The following is a 24938-nucleotide window of genomic DNA, read 5'->3' on the forward strand; positions in this document are numbered from 1 at the left end:
TCTTGAGCAGAGAATGGGAACACACACAAGTACATAACCACACACCATGACTGTTTTTCTAGAATCTAGATTCCAAGAAGGCAAAGTAAAATCTGGGGAAAGCTGAGGAAAATTTTAATAAAAATTGTAAAAGGTTATTTGTACTAATTAAAAGACTTCATATCCATTTTTAAAAAACACAAAGTCAGAGGTGAATATGCATGTGTATATTTATATATAAACTGTATAACTGGATATACATAACTTTGTGTATATTAGAAATTAATAAAGTAAAGTCAGTGTTAGACCGTGGTGACAGAAACACCATAGAAAGACTGGATATCTATATATCCTGATTAGACAAAGGTGTTAGTAACTTAAAAGTTAAACCAAATTCTGGTCAAGAGCTCAGAGTTAGGTATAATAAAAAGCTCCAAAGCACTGGTATCAAGAATAAAACAGATGATTATTGAGAAGCTGTGCAGATAAACTTCATATCCTTAGGGGGCTGGGGATTTAGCTCAGCGGCACAGCGCCTGCCTGGCAAACGCAAGGTAGTGAGTTCAATTCCCAGTACCGGAAAAACAAAAAACCAAAAACCACATCCTTGTCCTCCGGTACATGCAGAACAAATATACAAAAACACTCTTCACATCTTCACTCCTTCCTCCACATTGGAGGAGGAAAACTCCTTATTTTCCCAGTGACATCACAGTTTGAATATGGTTTGTTCCCCCCAAATTCATATATTGCAGACCTGTCTCTGATATAAAAATGCTAAGCTATGGTAGGACTTTGTATAGGTAATTGCAGCTCTCAGGAAAGTAGATTAGTTATCATGAGACTGTGTTTTATAGATTTTAAATCTTTGGCGCTCTCTCTCTTGCTTCCTGTCTTTTCTTGTGATCGCCTCTGGATGAATCTGCTTGTGCTTCTTAGTTGCACCCATAGAGCAGCACATTGCCCTCACCAAAAGCTGAAACAATGTTGGCATCACTCCAACACTCCAGAACTATGCGCCAAATTAATAAATCTATTTACTTTGTCAGTTACCCAGCTTTCAGTTTTATTATAGCAGCAGAAAAAGGCTGAAGATCATGATTTAATCTAATCTGGAAGATATCAAAAGATGATGTTTGAGCATTGCTTTCTATTGCAGAGACAGAGGAAGCTCTACTGAAAATTTCCCATGAAAATGTATATTTCCTGTATTTAATGACCTTGTATTTCATATGGATAATGCAATCAGAGATAAAGTTTTAGGGAGTCAATTTCTCTACAGATCTACCTTCCCAGAAATTCTGTATGATTAATAGAGCCATAGTTTTTAAATTTCTATCCAAGTTATATTTATGTTTATCTCTCAGAGGTTTTGTACATTAAAGAACACATGTAATTCATATAAATGTATGCATAAAGCCAGGACTATTGTGTGCATAAGAAGTGAAATGGCTTGGATTATGTTGCAATTTTACATGCTATGTATTTCTTTACAAAAGCTCTTCATTGACTTCAAAGCAATCATAAAAGGTAAAAAGGGTAAGTGTAGAAATTAATGAATAAGACAATCTCATGCCAAACATATTAACTACTCAAAAAAATGTTGTGTAGGTAATATATTGAAATATAATCATTCCTACTATGCTAGAACTGGTGAGAAATGAAACAATAGTAGAATAACATAATAATAAAATGATAAATCTTCCACTTTATTTTAATGAAGATGATTGGGAAAATTTTTAATTTTATATTTCAGATATGAAATTAGAATTGCTAATAATTTATTTCTGAATAGGCAGACTCACTTAAATAATTAGCAAACTAGACAACTTCAAGCTTTCTACATGGGAGAAGATGCAACTTTGCTAGAATCAGATCAACTTGGAACGACAGGATCCAAAAGATGCTTATGGGTTTATGCTCAAGCGCAGGTATGATGCCTCCCAAATGGAGAAGATTTGGCCTCCTCGAAACTGGGATAGTTCTTCCTGTCTAGTTGTTGTTATTGTTCTTGTTCCTCTTGTGAACCAGAGTGGAAATTCTTTATTAAATGCAAACTTGTAAAGAAAGATAACAGGTTCTTTCCAAAATTTAGCAAGTCAACGGAGGAGTCCAAGCAGACTCTTTATCTGTTTTTGTTAAATTCTAAATCTTTCTCACATTCTAAAACTAATTGTTCAACTACACTGATCACTTTCTTTACTCTCTAGTCATATTTATGCTCTTACTTAGTCAGTTTACTGGTTTTGACAAGTTCATATTTATAATGTCACAGACTTTCTGTGAACATTACTAACTAAGAAGACCAGTCTATGGGCCAATTTAGAAGGAAAGAGTAAATACATGTGTTTAAAATATGAAGGTGATAAACCCTACATCCTGTCACACATGACTTGCTTGCAACTTCATTTAGCTAGTAAACTTTTTATCACGTATTGGTGTACAATCTGATAAAACCAACATGACAACATGATAAACCATCTATGACAAACCAACAGCCAACGTCATACTAAATAGACAAAAATTGAAAACTTTCACTCTAAAATCAGGAAGAAGACAAGGATGTCCACTGTCAGCACTCCTACTCAATATAGTTCTGGAAATATTAGCCAGAACAATTATACAAGAGATAGAAATAAATGGGCTAAGGATAGAAAAGGAAGACGTTAACTTAGTATTATTTACAAATGCCATGATACTCTACCTAAAATACTTCAAACCCCACCAAAAATTTTCTAGTAGAAATGACAAATAAATACATGAAAAAAAAATGTTTAAAATCATTGGTCCTTCAAGATATGCAAATAAAAAAATGCTAAGATTCTACTCATTCCAGAAAGAACGAGATTGAAGGCAGGCTAGGATATGGAAAAAAGAAAAAATCAAGTTATATCATGTACAGGTACAAATTCCAAAAGATGAATATAATTATGATACATACATAATAATAAAATAAAGTTAGATAGTCATGAAAACTTTATGGGCATACATAAAAGAATATGAAAAAGTCCTTTGCCTTAAAAGTTAGGGTAATGATGATGTAGTTCATAGCATTTTCTTTGTAGTGAAGATGTAATAAAACATGGATTCAGAATATAATTTCTATTTAGTTTAAGAAATCAAAGGTTCTACATCTCTCCTGGTTCCAAATAAAGTTTAGGATTATTTCCCTTAATTCTGTGAAATATACTGTTGAAATTTTTATTGTGATTGCATTAAGTTCTGTATAGCAATTTTGGGAGTATGGCCATTTTTACTATATTGGTACTTCCTACCCAAGCACAAAGGCTATTGCTCCATTTTCTGATATTCTCTTTGGTTTTCTTTTTCAGAGTAGTAATGAGAAAAAAAAAGGAAAAATGGAAGGTACCCAGAAGAAGAAGAGCTGGGTCAAATAGAACCTGTAGTCCTAGTTTTCTGAGGAATCTCCATACTAATTTCTATGGTGGTTACACCAGTCCACTTCCCCCAACAGTGGAAAACCGTTCTTTTTCCCAAAGCCCCACTAATATTTGTTATTGGGTGATTTCTTGACAATAGCCATTGGCTCTGGAGTGAGATGGAATCTCAGTGTTGTTTTAATTTGCATTTCTGAAATAATCAATGATGCTGAACTTTTTTATATATTTACTTGCCATTTCTACTTGTTCATCTGAGAATTGTGTATTCATTTCAAATGCCCATTTTTAGACAGGGTCATTAAATTTGGAAGAGGTCTGATTTTTTTGATTTCTTATATATTCTAGATAGTAGTCTTCTGTCTGAAGAACAGCTGTGGCAAATTTTGCCCCACTCTGTGGGTTGTCTCTTCTCTCTATATTGACTTCAAAACAATACTTATGGCTAGTAAATGGTGTTACAAGAGATTTTAAAATTTCCAATTCACAACATCAAGACTTTTGATCATATATTACTCCCTGATATGACAGATTTAAATGTATTCTTTAAAAGAAATCATAACTATGCAGTTACCATAATTATGTAGTTGTTGTATATTTAATGTTGTAGGAAATGCTTTATTTGCCAACTCTTTACCAGATGGAGTGCATATTTTTTCAAAAAATTAAAATGCTAATCTATGAAGTTTGGAAAAATAGACATATTTTGCTTTAGAAGTAACATGTTGGTGTAATGCCAAAAGAAATAATGAAATCTCTACTATTTAGCATAATCACTTATCATATTCATTTTCAAACTCACTAAAAATTCAATTTGTCAATCGAATAATTGACCAAGTTGAAGAAAAGCTACATGAATTTAACATAATTAAATGTAATGTTAGAATTTCCACCATAGTTGGATTCTAGTGCCACCATTCTTTCCAGTATTCCAGTTGGTAATTAAAAGGAGATATTTACTTTGTAAGCATAACACATTGACTATAGATGAAACAGAGATCTGTACTTTAGAAAGGATTCCAATGTCAGAATATTTTTAGGTAGTCTTCTTGGGGCCAATGTTTTTTAAAAAAAGTCATTATAATGGATAGAAATGGGTTATGATTTTTCAAAAGATTGATCAATTTTAGTTTTAGTTTTCTCGAGAAAGTTTCATTCTGAAGTAAGAAATAAGGAAGAGCCATGAGTCCTGCAAAATAGTTATCTGTTCCCCCCCAAATGTACTCCTGACAATCCTCCCACACTTTCCTCACATCAGTGAGGTCTTTTAGACTAGAAGGAAAGGAAGTGTGATGTGTATATCATACACCTTGAATTTCTTATCCTGTGTATAACTGTCCTCTGGGAGACCTGGCATCTAGAGAATCAGAGCGTGGTTCACTGAGCATGCAATATTTGTAAACTACTTTATCCTAAACTTTTTTTTTATTTTAAAGAAAATACAAAAACAATAACAAAATTACAAAAACAAAACAACACAAAAAACAATACAGGATTTCAAAACAAAATGATAGGAATTAAAAATGGTTGTTATATTATAAATTGTTATGTTCAACAAAGTTGCCCAGATTACCAGATATAAGAATGTGAGACTGATCAAACAATTAAAGGGAATAAAAACTAATTAAAAGTCATTAGAAATGATACAGAGCCTCACTAAACAAGATGGTAGGAATTCAACAATTGTTGTTATATTGCACATTGTTGTCTTCAAATTAGTAATTCAAATTACCAGATATAAGCATGCAAAATTGATCAAGAAGAGAAAAGAAAAGAAGAAAAAAGAAAATTTTCCATTAACTGTTCCTTTCATTAAACAAATAGACATCAGCAATATAATTATCCATGGCATCCGTATATGCCTAAACTTCTTTAAATAAAATTTTTGCTCTATTCTACCCAAATAACTCTTATACACTTACTAGAATCTTCCATCAAGATGGAAGCCATGAGATGGTAGCAATGGGGATAATATTTTTCAAAACCACAGCATACAAAGGCATTATTGTTAAAATAATGATTCTAATAGAAATAATTATTTTCATATATTGTTAGTGCACATTGCAGCTCTATTTTATAAATACTAAATTATTTTTCCAGCTGAGAAAACCTATAATGAACATATTCAAGAGATGGTCAGGGGGCTGGGGATTTAGCTCAGCAGCACAGTGCCTGCCTGGCAAGCACAAGGTCATGAGTTTGATTCCTGGTACCAGAGAAAAACAAAACAAAACAAAACAAAACAAAACAAAACAAAACAAAACAAAACAAAAAAAGAGAGAGATGGTTAAAAGGATAATTTTCAAGTTCAATATACATGATGCCCCTCAAAAGTCTCATGTATTTTTAAGGTGGTTGGATGACAAGGGCAATCGAATCAGTAGATTTATCCATTGTTGAGTTCATGTCTGAATTTACTGCCAGAGCGTGGAGCCTGGTTGAAGGTAAGTCCCACAGGGTATGACGTGAAAGGATGTGTTTTTGTTCCTGGCTCCTCCCCTCTCTCTATGCTTTCTTACTTTCATGGGTTGAAGAGATTTCCTCCATTGTGCCTTTCACTGTGCCTTCATGGCTTGGATCCAGCCAATTAGGGAATGAATCTTCTAAAAGTTATAAGCCAAAACAAACATCTCATCTTTTAAGTTCTTTGCCAAGTATTTTATCTCATCAATGAGAAAGTGCCTAGACAATATGCTGCCAGAGAAGCAGTCATTGCTGTGACAATATGTGACTACGTGGTTACAAAGGCTTTAGGACTAGTTTTGGGAGGAATTTAGAAGGTTTTGGTGATGTGGGCTAGAGGACCCTTAGAATTCTAAGAGTAGAGTAAGTAGAGATTGATGGGAAGTTCTAATGAGAGCTCAGAAGGCTGGAATGCTAATGGGAGTACGGACAGTAAAGGCCAGGCTCAGGAGCTTTTAGTGGGAACAAAGACTCCATTGCAGTTAGACTAGAGGCTGTGTTTAGCACATTCTGACAGAAAATTTGTCTATATTTTGCCCATGTCCTGAGACTTTGAATAAGACTTGGATTAAAGATAGTGGAGTGATTAATCTGGCAGAGGAAATTCTGAAATCAGCCCAAAGTTAAGGCTGTGCTGTGGTATCTGCTGGCTAGTTTTGGTCAAATTTATGGTGAAAATGAGACAAAAGTAGATGTGAAACAATTGTAGTTTCATCAGAAAGGAAGCACTTGCAAAGATAGGGTAGAGGAGAGATAGCTGCTGAACAGATCTGCATTAAAAAGAAACAACATACTTTACCAGGACCATAAGAGAGGTGAGTGGAAGGCATCTCAACAAATAAACAAGACCTACTCTTTACAGGCTCAGAGGTGCAAAATTGTAAATCTTTCATTTGTAAAGAGAGCCCCTGGCTTCCCTGCTCAATAAGGGATGTTGAAGGGAAATAGTTCCCCAGGGTTTACTTCACAATGTAACCATTAATGTAGTCAAAAGCCTCTACAGCCATGATTCTTGGGTCCCAAGCTACTGCTTGTGCTGGCTGCAAACCTTAGCACCATCCACATGGTACTGGTTTATAAGGATGCAGAATATAAGAGTAAAGCAACATACATGCTTCCACCCAGATTTGAGAAGGCCTGGGAGACCAAGCAGGTTTAAAACTGGAGAATGAAGCTCTGAAATTTCAGTGAAGATCCTGAGAAGTTGGACATTCAAAAGCTGAAGATTTCTGTTTCTAACAAAATGGACTATATGTGTGTGTCCCACTACCTCACTTCATTTGCTTCTTCAGTGTGAAAAAAATCCCTTCTTCCTTCAAACTTCAAGACATGTTTTTTTCATCCTGACTTATTCACACTCTGCACACTTCAAATTTAGCAGATCTATAGAATTACTCAAAACATTTCATCCACTGCTTCCTCCTAATGAGCTAAAGCTTATTCCTTTGCCAGAGGGAAAAGATGCTACAGGGTTCCAAAATCTGTCACTAAAAGTGTGCAAGTTATTGTACTGGAAAAAAGTTTCATGTATAGTATATTCCTAATCAACTTTTTCCCATATTAATTTACTACATGTGTTTATAGGCCAATTTCATATATTCAGGCAAAAATTTTTTTTATCAAATTCATCAGGAAGTGTTTGTAAAATGACTCTCAAATTTGAAAAATAAAAAATGTACTTAATTCCACGCTTTAAGAGCTCCCATTATGTTTCTGACTTTGAAAGATGCACACAGTGTGTCTGTATTCACATCAAAGGAACAACTATTAAAGTTTTTGGCTTTGAATGTGTATTTAAATTTCTCAGAAAGTGTGGTTATAAGCAAGTATTGATCTAATGTGCTGAGGATTAAAGGGCAAAAGAAGCCATGATTTCAAGCATCTGTAAAATTCATGTGTTTATCTACTATAATAATTAGCAGAAGGAGAAATGTAAAGAAATCTCACTAATGAGGTGTGAAAATGTGATGATATTAAAGGGAAAGTAAAATTCCAGCTATTCATTAGAAGGACAGTATATATTTTCCTCTACTGTCACTTAAAATTTTTATTATTAGCCAAACTGCTTTTATAAGAGAGTTTTTCCTTGATGATATATCTTAATCAATCACTCAAGGAAATCCCCACAGTTTCTGCCTGGGTTTTCTGGTGGTTATGCAGGACTGCATGTTCTGTAAGAACAAGGTATAAAGGAATGGATCCTAGGTGTAGATAAGAAGTGATGATTATCTAACCAGCCTACATTTTATACATGAAAAGACTGCAAGTAAATGGCTTTGCAAAGTCAGAGTCAGCCTAAGGTTATAAAGCCTCTGTAGAATGGCCTAATTCTCAGGGTTCATTTACTTGAATACTGAATGATGAAAAATCAAATATCCTCCAGTTATGAGATTATAACTCTTAAATTTCTTCTAGTACTGTAAGAATTTCACAGAAATAAATTATATGCTACAGGAATAGTTCTCCTTGGACATTTTCCAGTCTCATGAATGCAATAACAAATATTTGTATCATGGTCATTTTAATCATAATGGTAACTCTGAAAGAATGACAAACTACTTTCAGAAATGCAGAGCATATCCAATAGCATATCAAAGTTAGATAAAACGACATTCACCAGCCTTTAGATTTTAGAAGTACACTATCTTTAAGCTTTGAAATAGGTGAGTATTGTCACAGGAAGAAAATAATTTTCATAAAGAATGTGGGTACTATCATAGAGATAATCTGATCCTTAAATCATTGCAACTTATATCCTTATGACAACAATGGGTAAAGACCTTTACTTACATCCTTTACAAACCTACTCCCCCCAAATTTTGTATGGTTTCCTAAATGAGGATCAACTTGAAACTCTCACAAAACAACCGAAATACAACAGCTATATATTATTGAAAACAATAACATATAAAATAAAAAGACATAAGATACATTTGGAAAGGAGACAGTAGTCAGAAAGAAGCATTAAAATAAATTAATTTTACTAATTAGTAACATTCTTCAAAAAGAGAAAGCACTGAAGTTGAAGAAATGCAGAAAAAAAAAAACTATACATTGAGTGATAATTATGTGCTTGAGACTGTTAAATATTCAATTATATTTAAACATCTTTAAAATAATTACAGGAGATTGTTTTACAGTCTATCAAAAGAGATAGATTATAACATGAATACATGTTCTGGGTCTTGATAAACATTAAGAATATTTAGGTTCAGTAAGAAATGATAAATAGTGACATACATGTTGGTGTTGTGTTTTAAATGGTAGTGACCAGCTCCCATCAGCTACTGTCTGTGTAGCAACTTAAGTAACATGAGGTAGACAGCCATGATGATGACAAAAATATGTCAGATAAAATGCATGCCAAGGGCTGAGGTTCTGTAGGCAGATTCCCTACAGTGATGGGTAATGATGGAGCCAGGATCAAGTCGTCTCCTTAATAGCACTGAAACTGGCTTCTTATCCACTACAGAATATGATTCTCCTGAAGGTTAATATCTTCTTAGGTACTTAAACTAAAAATCTGTGTATTATAAAAAGGAATTATAGTGATAATAATGTCTGTTTATTTGTATCTTATCATTTTGTTATAAATCTATACTTCTAGTAAAGAGCATTCTCTGTTTGGAAATAGCTTTAATCTTAATCTTTTTTGGTATTCTATGTATTTTATTTGTATCAGGAATCAAACTCAGGACACTGGGATTGCCAGGCAGGAGCTGTGCTGCTGAGCTATGACCTTGGCCCCAGGGGGAGGGGGCTGTATTTATACACTGCAGGTACACTATGCTCAAAAAAATCTCTGTGTTTGATAAATCAAACTTTATAAAATAGAAGAAATATCAGGTCCTTTTAAGCCTGAAAGAGAATGTTAATTTTCAGAAAATAGTCACCTCATTGCTTCCTATTATCTTTTATTTTTTTCATTAAAACATTTTATGTTCAGTATAACTTGTTTGTTTTCCCATGAACTCACCAATATTGAATTTTTTAAGATATTTTAAGTTTTGACAATTATAAACGATGACATGTTCTGTTCAGTTTGCAATTCATTATTAGTAACTGGAATACGTCTTCATGAATAAGCAAGGTATTTATTTGGTATATGTGAATTACCTGTACAGAGCCTTTATTTCACTGGGCTTTGCACTTCCCTAAATTTTAGGCATGCACACATTTACTTTTACACACTTGCCTGTATATCAACACTTTTTTTTTTTGTCTTGGAGACAGGGTCTCACTACGCAGTTCAGGCTGGCCTTGAGCTCACTTAGTAACCCAGGCTGGTCTTGAACTCACAACGATCCTCTTGCCTCAGCCTCCCGAGTGCTGAGATTACAGGCATATGCCATCACACCCGGCAATATATATCAACACTTTGGATATCATATTAAAATGTTTTATCAATATTTTATGTGTCATTTAATTTTTTATGGGGTCTTCTTTTGAGTGTTTGAATTTATATAGATAAATATTCAGTTCTTCCCAGGGTTTAATATGCCTTCCTCTTGGCTTTGAGGTGTAGAGTGTTTGGAGAGTACTCAGTACCTGACTTCTACTTTCGGGCTCTGTGTGCCTCACCACTGAGCACTGTGCAGGAGCTCTGGGTCTCGTGAGTTTAATTGTGATGAGCTATACAGACCAAGCACAGCTGTTCAAGGGATGTGCTACCACCAGGACAGAGCTGTCAGAGAGCCTCGCCCTCCTCTTCCTCACTGGTGGGCACATTTCTCTTCCTGGCTCTATTGCTTCCTGTTTCTCTTCACCATGATCATAACCTTTAAGGTCTTCATTCTCATAGTGACTATTGCTGAAGTCTCCAACCATTACCGGAAATGTGCCTCTGCTATGCAATTCATTTTATGCACGGTTATTTTTGATGGGCATTTTTTGTCATTCATTTACTTGTATTCATGGAATACCTTGCCATGCTTTTCAAATGAATTTTCTTACATGTTTTCTTTATTGTTTCAAAATGCTAGTATTATGGTTTAGATCTAGATGTTCTGCAAAGCCTCATAGGCTCATACCTAAGGCTTTTGGATCATGGGGGTGTGATACTCTTCTCCATTAGTCTATTGATGAGTTTGTAGCTAAATGTGGTGTTGCCCGGGTAGGTGAAGCCCGGCGGGAGGAGGCGGGTCTCTGGGCCCCTGGTCTGGTTGAGTACCTCTTTCCCCACTTCCTTGATCTCCCTCTGCTTCCCACTGCCAGGCCATGAGGTAGTTTTCCTCTGCCATGTCCCTTGGCCATGCTGTTCTGTCTTGGAGGCAGTGAACCATGGACTGAAACCTCTGCTAGTGAAATATCTTACACACACCAAATGAAGAAAATAAATTTGTTCTGTGGTCAGATATACTAAGAAATATTTTATATCTGTTCTCATATCCTCTATGAGTTACAACATAAACTCTGAGGCCTTGAGGTGCAATGATGAGTCTAACAAACTTTACCGAAATTTAAATAACTATGGATTAGTATCTTGACGCCATATACAGCCAATACAATACCTTTTGCAAAAAGAAAATTCATTTGCTCAGTGGCAAAGGTACTCTGCATCTCACCTCAGCATTCTTTGCACACCGCCCTAGGGCTGCCAGTGCATTAACTCACTGTTATGGTTTATGTCTGTGGGTCCCCCCAAAGCCTCACACGGTCACGGGGCAGGCTTTCAGAGTTTGATTATTATGGGTGTGAGAGCTGCACCCGCCCTGAGGTGGATAGTTTGCATATGTAAGGGAGAGGAAAAGGGTGCTTGAGGCCATTCCTCCCCCATTCCGCCCTGGTGTGTGCTTGTGGCTTAGCTGTGTTTTGCCGCCCTGAGCTAGCTCTCTGCCATGTGCCACTCTGCCTTATAATCGGCCAAGTACGGACTGAAACTTCCACAAACTGTAAGCGAAATAAACCTTTCCTTCCTTAATTTTGGGCATCAGGTATTTTATCCCAGCAACGAGAAAAAAGAAACCAAGACACTCACTATCATAAAGCACTCGACTTTGTAGTTCAGGACTTTGTACTGGACAGGTTTCCTGGTGTTTCTGCTTTCTCCATGACTTCTTGTTGGATGGACTTGAATGTTAATAAAGCTCCCACCTAAACAACAATCCCTACCCATGACTGCTCAGATTCTTCTCTTAGAAAATTGTTTCATCTCAACCTGTCCATCATTATTGAACACTTCTGTGTCATCTTATCATAGGTGGTGTCTATTTGTTGGTAAAACATTTTGCCCAGTAGCGCATTTTATGAAGTGTCCACCTCCTGGTCATATGGTACATTACTTATAGTACTTCGTAGCTGCTTAATGGGAGTTTTCAAGTAACATATATTGGAGTGTAAAGTAGGTAGTACATGACTGACTTGACCCATCTTGGTGTATTAGCACCTCTTTCCTCAGTTATTTATGCTTGTTCTAAATAAAGCTTTAGCTCTGAGAAGTACTTACTCATTCTAATTTATTGATGGATGGGTAGGAAAACAAAAAACATATTTCTGCTAGGAGGAGAAAGATAGTCAATATATTAATCAGTTTAGGTTGTGATTAAATGTGGCACCATGTATCCATTCATTCATGTCTTAAAATCAATGATTTTAATGGCACCATTGAAATGAGTCAGATGGTTTCTACGAAAATGAATCTGTTAATGCATTTTGGATGTTTTTGTGAATTAAAAAGGGAATCAGGAGTGTTTTCTGAATTGGGAAGATATATACATTGTGTAATAGTAGGTTTATTGGAAATAAAGTTCCCATATCTAGTATGGGACAATTTTTACATTTCGTTCTTTCTGATCACCTTGTGTCTTTCTTCATCCTATTTATTTCTTGGGTAATTTTTTTCTAATTTAACTAAAAGTTCTAAACATGTGATTAAAAATGTAGTGAGAGCTGTGCAGCTTCTTAATGGTTTTATTATTTAAAAATAATACAAAACAATAAAATTCATGTATACATATAAAAAGATTTTAAAAAGTAATAACGAAATTTTCTAACAAGTTGGTGATTTCATGCAGTGTGAATAATGCTAAATTCTTTAAAAGAAAGCAATGGATTAGGCAGCCATTATGATAATAATTAAGAATGTGAGCTATGAAACTAGATCATTAAGTCATAAATTTGTGTGTGTGTGTGTGTGTGTGTGTGTGTGAGAGAGAGAGAGAGAGAGAGAGAGAGAGAGAGAGAGAGAGAGAGGCAGTCAGGGAGAGGGAGAGGGAGAAGGACAGAGAGGGTCTTGCTATGCAGTTCTGACTGGCTTTAACTCACTGTGCAGCCTAGGCTGGCCTCAAACTCACAGCAATCCTCCTGCCTCAGCCTCTGGAGGGCTGGAAGTCCACTGCCACACTGGGTCCACAAGTTTACTTCTAAAATATCAAGGAATGAGGCAAATAGACTTCACTTACTAGCATAAGGTGATTTGTGTTAGATTTTTATAATCCATTTAATGTTTTGATTGTGTCCCTTCTACCATCAGTAATTTATGTCCTTTTTTCTCCTTATAAATACATAGAGATTTATTAATTTTCTTATCGATACTTAAGAATTAACTTATTTTATTGTTGTGCATTCTATTTTATTTTCTCTTTTCTTAGATTTTATTTTGATGAATTTCTCCTGTAAAATATGGTATATATGCTTTGTTCTTCTATTTTTGATTTCTTAGAATGGAACATTTGAGTGTAAATTTTTTTTGAATCTTATTTTTATTAATTTAAATTTAAAAGCTAATATTTTATTACATACATAGAAAAACAATTTTTGTTATTTTTTCACTTTCATTTATTTCAAGTACTTTAATATTTCTCATCCTGTTTGTTTTTATACTTAATTTATTGCTTAACTAATATACTTGGAGGTTATCCAAATATTTTATGAAATTAATTGCATTGCTTTTGGAAAATATGCTATGTGTAATATTAAACTTTAAATTGACTCATTTTATGAGCGGTTATTTTCTATCTAGATGAATATGCCATTTTCACTTGAAAAAAATACATATTTTACACTGTATAAGTGTTCTATAAAGGCCAAAGGAGCCAAGTTGGTTGAAAGTATTGTTTTCTATATCTTTATTGCTTATGTGCTATGAATTACTGTGTTTAAGTTTCCACTTACAATTGTTGGTTTGTTGTACTTTCAGGTATACAAATTTTTTATTTTACATCTTTTGAAACTTCATTGCAAAGTATATAGGCTTTCAAATTTATAATCTTTTCATTATTCATGGTAAACTCTTTATTATTATAAAATTTTACACTTCATCTATATTACTTTGAATCTGCCCTTCTTGATATTAACACTGTTCTATCTATATATATATTTATTATAATTGATAGTTATACAGTTTTTATTTTTATTTTAACATATTTTAGGCTTTAAATTAAATAAAGTTTCTGTAGACTGCAAGGTACTTGAATCTCGTTTTCTTCTATCCAGTTTGGAAAGGTCTAATGTTAAATATATTTATATTTAATGCAAGTATCACATGATTGAATTTTAACATACTATCACTTGATTTCTATTTCTTTACTGCTTTCTTGTTTTATTTAAATATTGAACATCTTTTAGCTTAGTTTTATTTCTTCTTGCTTATTTGCCTCCTCTTTTGTGTAGCATCTTAATAGTTGCTCTTGGATTAATAATATGCATTTCATCTCATCATCATCTTTCAAATAATAACAATCTTTCACGTATAGTGTAAGACCCTTACAACATTACACTTTCATCTCGGTCATCATCCTTCTACAATCTTTCTTATGCTGTAATTGTACATGTGTTATAGATTTAATAAAGTATTACTTGGCTTAAAATATATCAAAGGCAATTTAAAAAGTAAGAAAACTGCACTTTATTCTTATCTTCTAATTTTCCATTTTTATTAGTAATTTTATTTGGTTTTTCTCCGGTACCGGGAACCGAACTCACGACCTTGTGCTTGCCAGGCAGGCACTTTGCTGCTGAGCTAAATCCCCAGCCCCTTATTAGTAATTTTAGATTATCATAATGATAATCCTCATGGAAAGGATTTGTACCTGTACATGACTGTCTTACTTCTGTTTTTCCATTCTCCTCTGCTCACTTCAATCACTGTTCCTCTCTTTGTTTACAAAAGCTTTGTTTCCATTTTACTTTCTATTGTCTTTTTTTTCCTTGCATCTTCCTTCATTTCTCCCTCCCCCTCCCTGTTCCCCTCTAGTTTTAATTTGCTGAGGAATCTCCACACTGACTTCCACAGTGGTTGCACCAATCTACACTCCCACCAACAGTGGAGAAGGATTCCCAGTTCCCCACAGCCCCTCCAGCTTTTGTTATTGGTTTATTTTTCAAAAATAGCCATTCTTTCCAGGGTGAGATGGAATCTCAGGATTTTTTAAAAAATATGCATCTCTCAAATGAAGGGTGATGCTAAACACTTTTTTCATACATTTATTTACCATTTCTACTTCTTCATTTGAGAAGTGTGTGTGCATCTCAGCTGCCCGTTTTTGTATTGCATTTGTAAATCTGAGGAGGGTCTGATTTTTTTCAATTCTTTATATACTCTAGATATCAGTCTTTTGATTAAGAAACAGTTGGCAAATTTTTTTCACTCTTTACCTATTCTCTTTTTCAGTAGATTTAGTGTTTCTGTTTTGATATTTAGATTTTTCATCCTTTTTTATTTTAGTTTAGTGCATGGTGAAAGAGATGTATGTACTTTTAATTGTCGGTATCTGGATAGTCAATTTTTCCAGCACCATTTACTGAAGAAGCTATCTTTCCTCCACTGAAGGTCCTTGACTCCTTTGTCAAAAATTAGGTGACTGAATATATTTGGAGTTGTTTCTATATCTTTTAATCTGTTCAATAATCCTCAGGTCTGTTTTTGTTTGTTTTTTGCCAGTATCATGTTATTTTTATCACAGCAGACTTGCAGTATAATTTCAGGTCGGGGATTCTGATGTCCCCTGCCTTACCTTTGTTGCCCAGAATTGCTTTTGGCATTCTAGGTCTCTTCTGGTTCCAAAGGAATTTTAGGATTTTTTTCTCTAAATCTGTGAGATATGTTATTGGTATTTTGATCAGTATTACATTACATTTGGGAACTATGTCTATTTTCACTATTGGTTCTTCCTACCCAAGAACAAGGGATATCTTTTCACGACCTGATATCCTTTTTGACCTTCCTTTTCAGAATAGTGTAGTTTTCAATGTAAAGATCTTTTCTTCCTTTCTTAGATTGATTCCTAGGTATTTCTTTTTAAATTTGTTTGTTTTTGCTTTTGAGTGCTGTTGTGAAAGGTGTTGCTTCCCTAATTTCTCTCTCAATGAGTTTGTTATTTCTTTCCAGGAATACTAGTGATTTTTGAGGGTTGACTTTGCATCCCATTATGGTACTGAATTTGGTTATTAAATATACATGTCTTTTGGTAGAGTTTTGGCCTCTTCTATATACAGTATCATTTCATCCACAAATAATGATAATTTAACCTCATGATTTTTGAGAATTTTTTTACAAGATTCCATCTGGTGTTATGTTTCTTCTGTATGAAGAACTTCCTTTAACATTTTCCATAGTGCAGACCTATTGGCACCAAAATTTCTTATAAGTTCACCGCTAATGTTTGGAATGGCTAATGTTGCTCTTCACTAGTTTACCCTTAAGAAAAGTTTCCATGTTCAATGCTACCCAAATATAGCATTTGCTTTCAAGGGCTGTTTGTTAAATTTGTCCTTTTCTTATGCACTGCTTTCTTAAAGATCTTACACCTATCATCCTATGGTCATCTATTCTTATATATTGCTATGGGTGCTCTCAGAACCTGACTTTTATTCTTTAAAAGTGACTTTGTAGCTTTGTCTGGGTGCTTATGTCATCCTTCCTTTAATTTTGAAATTCAACAAAGTAAGTAATGAATATCCTATAATTGTGTATTGTGATGGGAACATTATTCATTCCATATTACACAATGACTGAGTTTACCATTATGTAATATGCCTCTGACCCGCATCCATCTAAGCCTCATCTCCAAGATTTTTGGAGGCATTTTATATCTAAACTATAATATTCTGCCTCTAGCCCCCAAAACATTCATGTTCATATTTTTATGCAAAATTCAATCAGTCCATTATTAAGAGTCACCAAAATTTTAACAGCTCCAGCATTGCTGAATGTCAAAGGAAGTCCAAAGTTTCCTCTGAGACTTAAGGCAATCTCTTTTCTGTGAGTCCTCTTAAAAATCAAAAAGTAAGCCAAATACTTCCTGTATGCAATTTCACAGGGTAAATATTCACATTCTTAAAGCAAGGACTGGAGAGATGGAAAAGAACTGGACCCAAGCAAGACTGAAAGTCAGTAAGGAAAATGTTAAATGCAATAGCTCTATATTCAGCTCTATAAAAGGCAGATTGTGATGATATGTGAACTCCTAAGGGCTCAGACAATCCCATTCCTATGGCAAGGCCTATTGTACATAGCCTCATTTTGGGCTGGTTCCACTCTCTGCTTGTGTTTGTTTGTTTGTTCATTGGTTTTGTTTTGTTTTTAGCATACATCCCACATTACTGGCATCTTCAAATTTCTAGAGTTTCCACATTTGGTTTCACCCTCGCAGTTGAAGCATTGCCCTTTCAGAAGCTCCTGGCAGAAACTGTGATCCTGTCAGAAATTTTTGGCTGTCCTCAAATGTGTTCTTCTGAAATCTGTATGGAAGCCTCTGTGACAGCATAAATCTTACATTCTGGATGCCTGAAGAATCAATACCACGTGGATATTGCCATGGCCCAGTATGAGCTCCAGCAGTAGCTGGGACAATTTAGACCACAGTTGCAGTGGCCTGAGATGTCCTGGATGACTGAACTCTGGGAAAAGCTTTCCTATAAAGCCCTGAATGATCAGATACCCTGGTGTTCTCTTCTCAAAGCAAAGTAAAAAGAGAGAACCCCATTACATGCTTGAGCCTGAACTTGTGGAAATGGGGAGTTTGGCCATATCCTGAAATGCCCTCAAACATGTTTTGTACTATAGTGAGGCAAAGTACAGGGTAAGTCCCCAACTTATGAACAAGTTCTGTTCCAGGAGAATGTTCACAATTTGGATTCATTTATAATCCAGCAAAGTGAGTTTTATGCAATATATTCATGAATCTCACACAGTACACCTGAGAAAGTTCACAACTGGAATGTTCCTAAGTTGGGAACTTAATGTAACTGATTACTTCCAGTGCTAACCTTTTGAACAACAACAATATCTTTGGCTCCAACTTGGCAGATGCTGTGTTTCTGGTAAAACTGCAGATGTTTCACATTAAAGGCTTCTAAGAGTATTTGTTCCACAGCACCATGACATTTCTTCTGCAGTTAGTGAATCATTTGTAATCTTAATTTCCCAGAAAAATCTCAGGACACTGACAAAATGCAAATTTTGGGTAAGAGTGTAATGTGCAGGGCCTCCGGTGCACTTCCCAGTAGGATCTTAATTTCCATTGGAAACCTCATGGTCTGGACCTTCATTTTCTGCATACCTAAAAGCATCCTTGTCTTCAGAGCCTCATTAGTTTCTGCTGCCTGAAATCTAGAGTTTCTCTAGAATGCTTCTCCAAATTTTTCAAAAGCTTCCTGGAAGTTAGGTTTAAAGATTTCTAAAGCACATACCCAGGTACAATCAGAGAAAGGGCTTCACTTCTCTGGTTCCAATATGCTGCGTTATTTAGCTTTCTCAGTGCAGGACACAATACAAAAAATCTACAGTTGAAAGGAGAAATTTAATTTGATGGTTCCTGGTCATCTAACCTCAAGGCAGAAATGGCTTGTGAGGGGACATGGTGGAGGAAACCTGCTCAACCCACAGCATGGAGGAAGCAGAGAGTTAAAAAAGGAGTACGTGGGAGGAAACATACAGCCTGTCAGGTCATGTGGTCAGTGAACTACCTCAAAATCCACTTCTGAACACATGAAATTTGGGGGGACTTTTCAGATCTAAACCATAACCAGGAACCTATGGAATCAGTTAATAAAGCAGGTTGGCTCAGAGAAATATATTTATTATTTTTTGCTTTGAATAATTGGTTGACTGACATAAATTATAATTTGAAACAGTTGAAAAGAAATTTAGTGTAATTTGAAGATGATTTCAAGCATCTTTATTCACATATTTTAAATAATACACTAGTCTTTTACACTTTCTCTTTTTCAGATACGCATCTTCATGTATCTTCTCTGAAAGCAAGTTTATTCAAACCATATTTCAAATTTAAATGTGTCTTTGCCCAGGGGATTTGAAAGATGCAGCACTGACTTGGTCATGGATTTTTGCAGGATGATTGGACACATCTCATTTACATAGTGAGTGGCAGATTCCAGTTGCTAGCTATTAAATATAACTTACATTTAGCTCCTGGAACCAGGACCACATTTTAGTTAACTGTAGTTCTGCCAGATAGAAAAAGGTGTATGCCAGTCTCTAGTTAGTTTTGGCTAGCTTAACTACTTAATGATACTTCTTTGTATTAGTTTTTTCATGTTTGTTCTACTATTTGTTCAATGTGCACATCAACCTATTCAGTTTGGGTGAGAAATAATATGCAGCAAACCTCAAAATTTGATAATTAAAGAAAAATAAGAAGCTATGGCTTCTACTTCTGAGTTCATTTATTTCACTAGTCTACCTTCCCATCATTGAGAAATAATACCTGATATCTACAACCTAAAGAAAGAGAGATTTAATGTAGAATATATTTTCATGGGATTAAGTCCTTGGTTGGCTGGCTTTAAGGAAGCAACATCATGGTGTAATGGTGTGGAGGATTAAAGCTGCATAGTCTTAGTGACCTGAGCCAAAGGAGAGAAACAGTGTCAGAGAGAAAGGGGAGAGGGAAAAGATAGATCTCCAGCACAAGCTTGCATCACCCCCCCAGATAGTCACACCCAGAAGTGAAACAAGTTGACACAATCAGTCTTAAACACCATACTTACCTTTGATTCTTTGTCCCTAGCTTTTCTCTGTATCATAGGTGATCATACTTAGAGGTGGTTATATTTCCTATTTGAAAATTACATTTAATTCAGAAGTGATCAAATTATCATTTGAATCAGAATATTGTTTTTCAATAAAGAAAACTGGGCAAAGAGGGACTTAAAAATGTTGTATCTTCTATTCAAGCTTACCACAGTGGAAAAGCCACTACTGTCTTTAGTTGTTGATTCCACAGGGGTAGCCTTAAACTAATTAGAGCAGGTGATATCTTGATTTCCAAACGATACCACCGTTTAAGCTCTCTTTTGGAGAAACAGTTATTTACTGGTCATAAATAGGATAGAGAGAAGTGCTATTAGGAGGTGACTGGAGATACATGACTTAGTATAATAATAAAATACTAAAGAGCACCGGTTCTCCAACTAGATGTCCAACAGTAAAGCTTTACATACTTTAGAAGCTTGGACCTTCAACATCCCCATATTCTCCAAAATAACTCACAGACACTAAAATAATATACATTTTGTATTTATTAGGAGTTTTACAGGAAAATGCCATATAATACATTAAATAATAAATCTGCCATTTTCTTCCATCTTATAACTCAGCTAAAAATATAGCTGTTGTTTCAGATTTTATGCATTAAAATATGATCATGTAATCAGTATATAATATCTTACTTACCTCTCTACAAATATTCCTCATTTTTTCTTGATTCACTCTTGCTTCCTCATCAGTTATTTCTGTTTAATTTAATTAAAAATACTGGGAATCATTGACTTCAAACCTCATCATGTGACAAATAATAAAATTGTTAAGTCAGGATACTATGTACAGGTCTAAGGGTACACATGCAATTACCAACAGCTGAGAACAAAATATAAGATGGACTTGATTTCTGGTTCTGTGTATTTATGAATCTTTCTGTCTCTGTCTCTGTCTCTCTCTGTCTCTGTCTCTCTGTGTTTCTCTCTCTCTCTTTCTCTCTCTCTCTGTCTTTCTCTGTCTCTCTGTGTGTACATCTTGAATAATCAGGACATATGTGAGTGAAAAATGAAGAATGAAAATATATAAAATCTCCATAGGTGTGTCCTGTAGAAGGTGTAAAACATTTCTTGAGTCTAAATGTAGAAATATTTCTTTTATTCTTCACTATAATTCTCCTCCTTCCCTAGGTATCATTTGTTCTTTATATCTTGAATAAGAATCTTAATTGTTCCCATCAGTACTGGTTGAATTTATCAGAGGCTTCCATCTTTATACAGATGTAATTATTCCAAAAATACAATTGATCCTGAATGTAACAACTTTGCAATGGACAGTGTTTATTTTCACCCTTTATTTTTTAGGAAATTCTCATGAACTACTGAAAACAGGAAACTCCATTTTTGGAATTAGTACATATATGATAAAAGAGCATTCATCCTCATGATAATGTATGTATTTTATATTTTGTTGAGATTTCTTCCTGTTTAATTTTCAGTATTGCAATGACTGCCTCTTAAAATGGTATGTCCAAATTTGCTGGTGGTAGAGATTTGCCCTCTCTGCAGAAAAGAGATCAATACAATTATCTACAAAGATGTAAACAACGAAATGGACTGTAATCAGTCTGATTTATATTAGTGCTATAATCTGGCAATTTGGAACAGTTATAGTGGGTAGATTCACCTCTGCACTAGAATGGATAGCTCACATTATATTCCTATCCCTTGATACACTACTGCCTGAGGTATGACTTAGCAGGCTTTTATTGATGAATTTTAATCATTCTGACCACCAATGCTTTTTTGATAGTAGATTCATTAAGAAATTTCCAGAGATTATTAATCTAAGAGTTCTCTCACTTCCAATCATGTTCATTTGCACTTATGGCTTCATAATTAAAAATAAATTCAATAAATGTAGAATTTTTAGTCATACGTTTTATGTATTATCTTGATGAGCAAATTCATTGCTTTGTGGAACAGTGAGTTGGTATTAGCACCTGTTGATTATTTGAACCTCATCATCTCTTTTTCCTGGACACTAGTTGGGTTTTTTTTTTTGTTGTTGTTGTTTGTTTGTTTTTGAGACAGGATCTCTCTGTGTATTCTAGGCTTGTCTTGAACTCACCGTGTGGCTCAGGATGGCCTCAAACTCACAGCGATCCTCCTGCCTCAGCCTCCCAAATCATGGGATTACAGGTGTGTGCCACCATCCCCAGCCACCTAGTTGGTTTTACTTTATGAAAATTGATAATTTTCATTTTCTCCATTAATAGATTATTTTTAGCAGATTTAGGTTTCCAGGAAAATTAGTGAGTAGAGTTCTCATGTACCTTATATACTTCTACCCAGCTTTTCCTATAATTAACATCTTTGTTATTGTGTTACATTCTTTCCAACTAATAAGCAAATATTGAGAAGTTATTTTTAAACTAAAGCCTATACCTCATACTTAGTTTCACCCTTGGTGAAAATTCTGTGGGGATTGAAAAACATACAGTGGCATATGTTGACCATTTCAGGATCATACAAAATAATTTTTCTGCTCTAAAAATCCTCTATGCTCTACCTATTCATCCAAAATTCTCCACCCTTTAAACCTGGAAAAGATGATTATGGAAACCACTACTTCATTATGGTCTTGAATAGTTTTGTCCTTCCCAGAGTGTCACATACTTAAGATCATAGAGTATGAAGCCTTTTCAGGTTGGCTTCTTTTACTTCGTAACATGAATATAACTTTTCCATGTCTCTTTACACCTTTATATCTCATTTATTTGTAGTGCTGCATGATATTCTACTGTTGGGTTGTAGCATAGGTTTGCATCCAATCACCTACTGAAGGATATCTTGGTTGATTGGAATTTTGGGATATCATGAATAAAGCTGCCAGAAATATGTGTCCAAATTTTTGTATGGATGTAAGTTTGTAGCTTGTTTTGTAAATACCAGAGTGTGTAACTGTAAGATCATATGATCAGATATTTAGTGTTGTGAGAAACTGAAAAACTGCCTGCTACGTTGGCTATGCCATTTTCTTCATCCTCACCAGTAATGGAGTAGTGTTCCTGTCCTCCAAATCTTGGCCAACATTTCATTTCGTTATTGCTTTGAGTTGTGGCTATTCCAGTAAGTGTGTAACGGCATCACATTGTTGTTTCTAAGTTTCCAATTACTAAATGATACACTTTCCCACATGAGTATTTGCTATCTGAATATCTTGTTTTGCAAAATATTTGCTTAAACCTTTAATCAGTTTTTAAATTTTTGTTTTCAAATTGAAAAAGTATGTATACATTTTGTATAAAAGTCATTTATCAAGTATTTGCTTTGCAGGATTTTCCCTGAATTAGGGGCTCATCGTTTTATTCTATTCAAGTGTCTGTCTCAGGGAAGCTAATTTAAACTAAGTGCAGTTAATCAATTTTCCTTTGATGGTTTGTGCTTTTTTATGCTGCACAGTGGTACCTCGCCTCATGGATTTGACTTGGTTTATGACTGTGAAGAAGATGGCCACGGGTGTGTCCATCACAAGAGGCAGAGTTTGCGAACAGAAGCAGACGTTTGTCCAACATTTCTCTTCACTAACTGAATGATCTGCGAACAGAAGTGTTCATGAACTGAGCCATTATTGTACATATTTGAAAAACCATTCACAATTCCAAGCCATTTTAATTTCCTTCTGTATTATTTTCCACACACTTCAGAGTTTTGAATCCTATATTTTGGTCCATGATGAATTTTTAGTTTGTTTTATATGAAAGGTACAAGAACCATGCCAAAATTTACTATTTTGAATGGGAAAACTAGTTTTAATGTAATGTATTGCAAAATTACACTTCTCACCATTGAATTGCTTTTGCTCCATCACCTAATACCAGTTGGTTACATTTATGCAAGTGGATTTCTGTGCCATTGATGAATTTGTCCATTCTGTCACCAGTAAAACACTGTCATGATTTTTGTAGTCTTCCTGTAAGTTTTTGAAGTTGAATAAAATCAATTTGTTTTGTTCCCCCTCAATATAGGGCAGGCTATTCTGAGCCTTGGCCTTTCCACATAAATTTTTAGAGTCACATTTTTAATACTCTCAAAATAATTTGAGGAGATATTTATGGAGATTGCAGAGTCTACTGATGAAGTTGGAAAAAATACATAGATATTAGTGATCTCAATTGATTTTTAAAAAGTATATAATAATTGTACTATACATTCCAGAGTTCTTTTAGTTATATATCATTTAAAATTTTTAATTTAATGTTTATTTTGTTGTTGTATAACTATTGCATTGAGTAATAATTTTTAATGAGCCTGTTTCATTACTTTTTGTACTTTAGGGATTTCATTAAATATGCATTGTTACCTCTTTCTTATTTCCCGTGTTTCTCTGAAATACATTTTTCTCCTCTTTTTAATTTTAAACAAAGAATATTATTTCCATTTTATACCAACATAAAAACAATAACATTATATCTATTTGCCCTCACATTTGTTCTTAGTTTGGGCTCCACTTCTGAATTTTTTTGCTTTCATTTTTACTTTGTCTTGAGTATTGTATCTTTTTTCAAATCACTCTTTAGACTAGTAATTTCATTTTGAAGTTTTCCTTTTAGAAGCTGATTTATATTATTTATTTATTTATGAGCAAATATTCCATTATCTCTTCCATTAGTTTCTTTATAACTTTGACATATTTTGTATGTAATTTAGATTAGTCATGACTTTTTGTGAGTTTTTAAGTGCTTCTGTTTCTATTGGGATCTTATCTTGTCTGAATTTGACTGGAATTATTTTTGTTAAGGATTTTGGGTGTAACAAATTTTGCTGTACCTCTAGAAATAAGATAAAGGAATGATACATCCATCCATTGTTTTAAAATGGTCATCTGTGATATTTTCATTTAGGTAATCAAAACAAGTGCCCTGTCATTCCTGAGAGCTGCCTTCTCTGCCTCCTCTTGCTTTTATCTGCATCTTTCTTTTTTTCTTTGCCTGGATGTTTTGCTCATCATTTTTCCTTCAGGATTGATCTCTATACTGGAGGAAAGCTTGGGTCCAAGACTGCTTTCAGAATGCACTAGGATCCTCTCATTCCGTTTGCCAACTGAATCTCCAATAACCTCCTACTCTCCTGCTGCATTGCAGATCACACTGATGCCTG

This window comes from Chinchilla lanigera, unplaced genomic scaffold (assembly GCF_000276665.1).
Source record: "Chinchilla lanigera isolate Chin_1 unplaced genomic scaffold, ChiLan1.0 scaffold00025, whole genome shotgun sequence".
Lineage (NCBI taxonomy): Eukaryota > Metazoa > Chordata > Mammalia > Rodentia > Chinchillidae > Chinchilla > Chinchilla lanigera.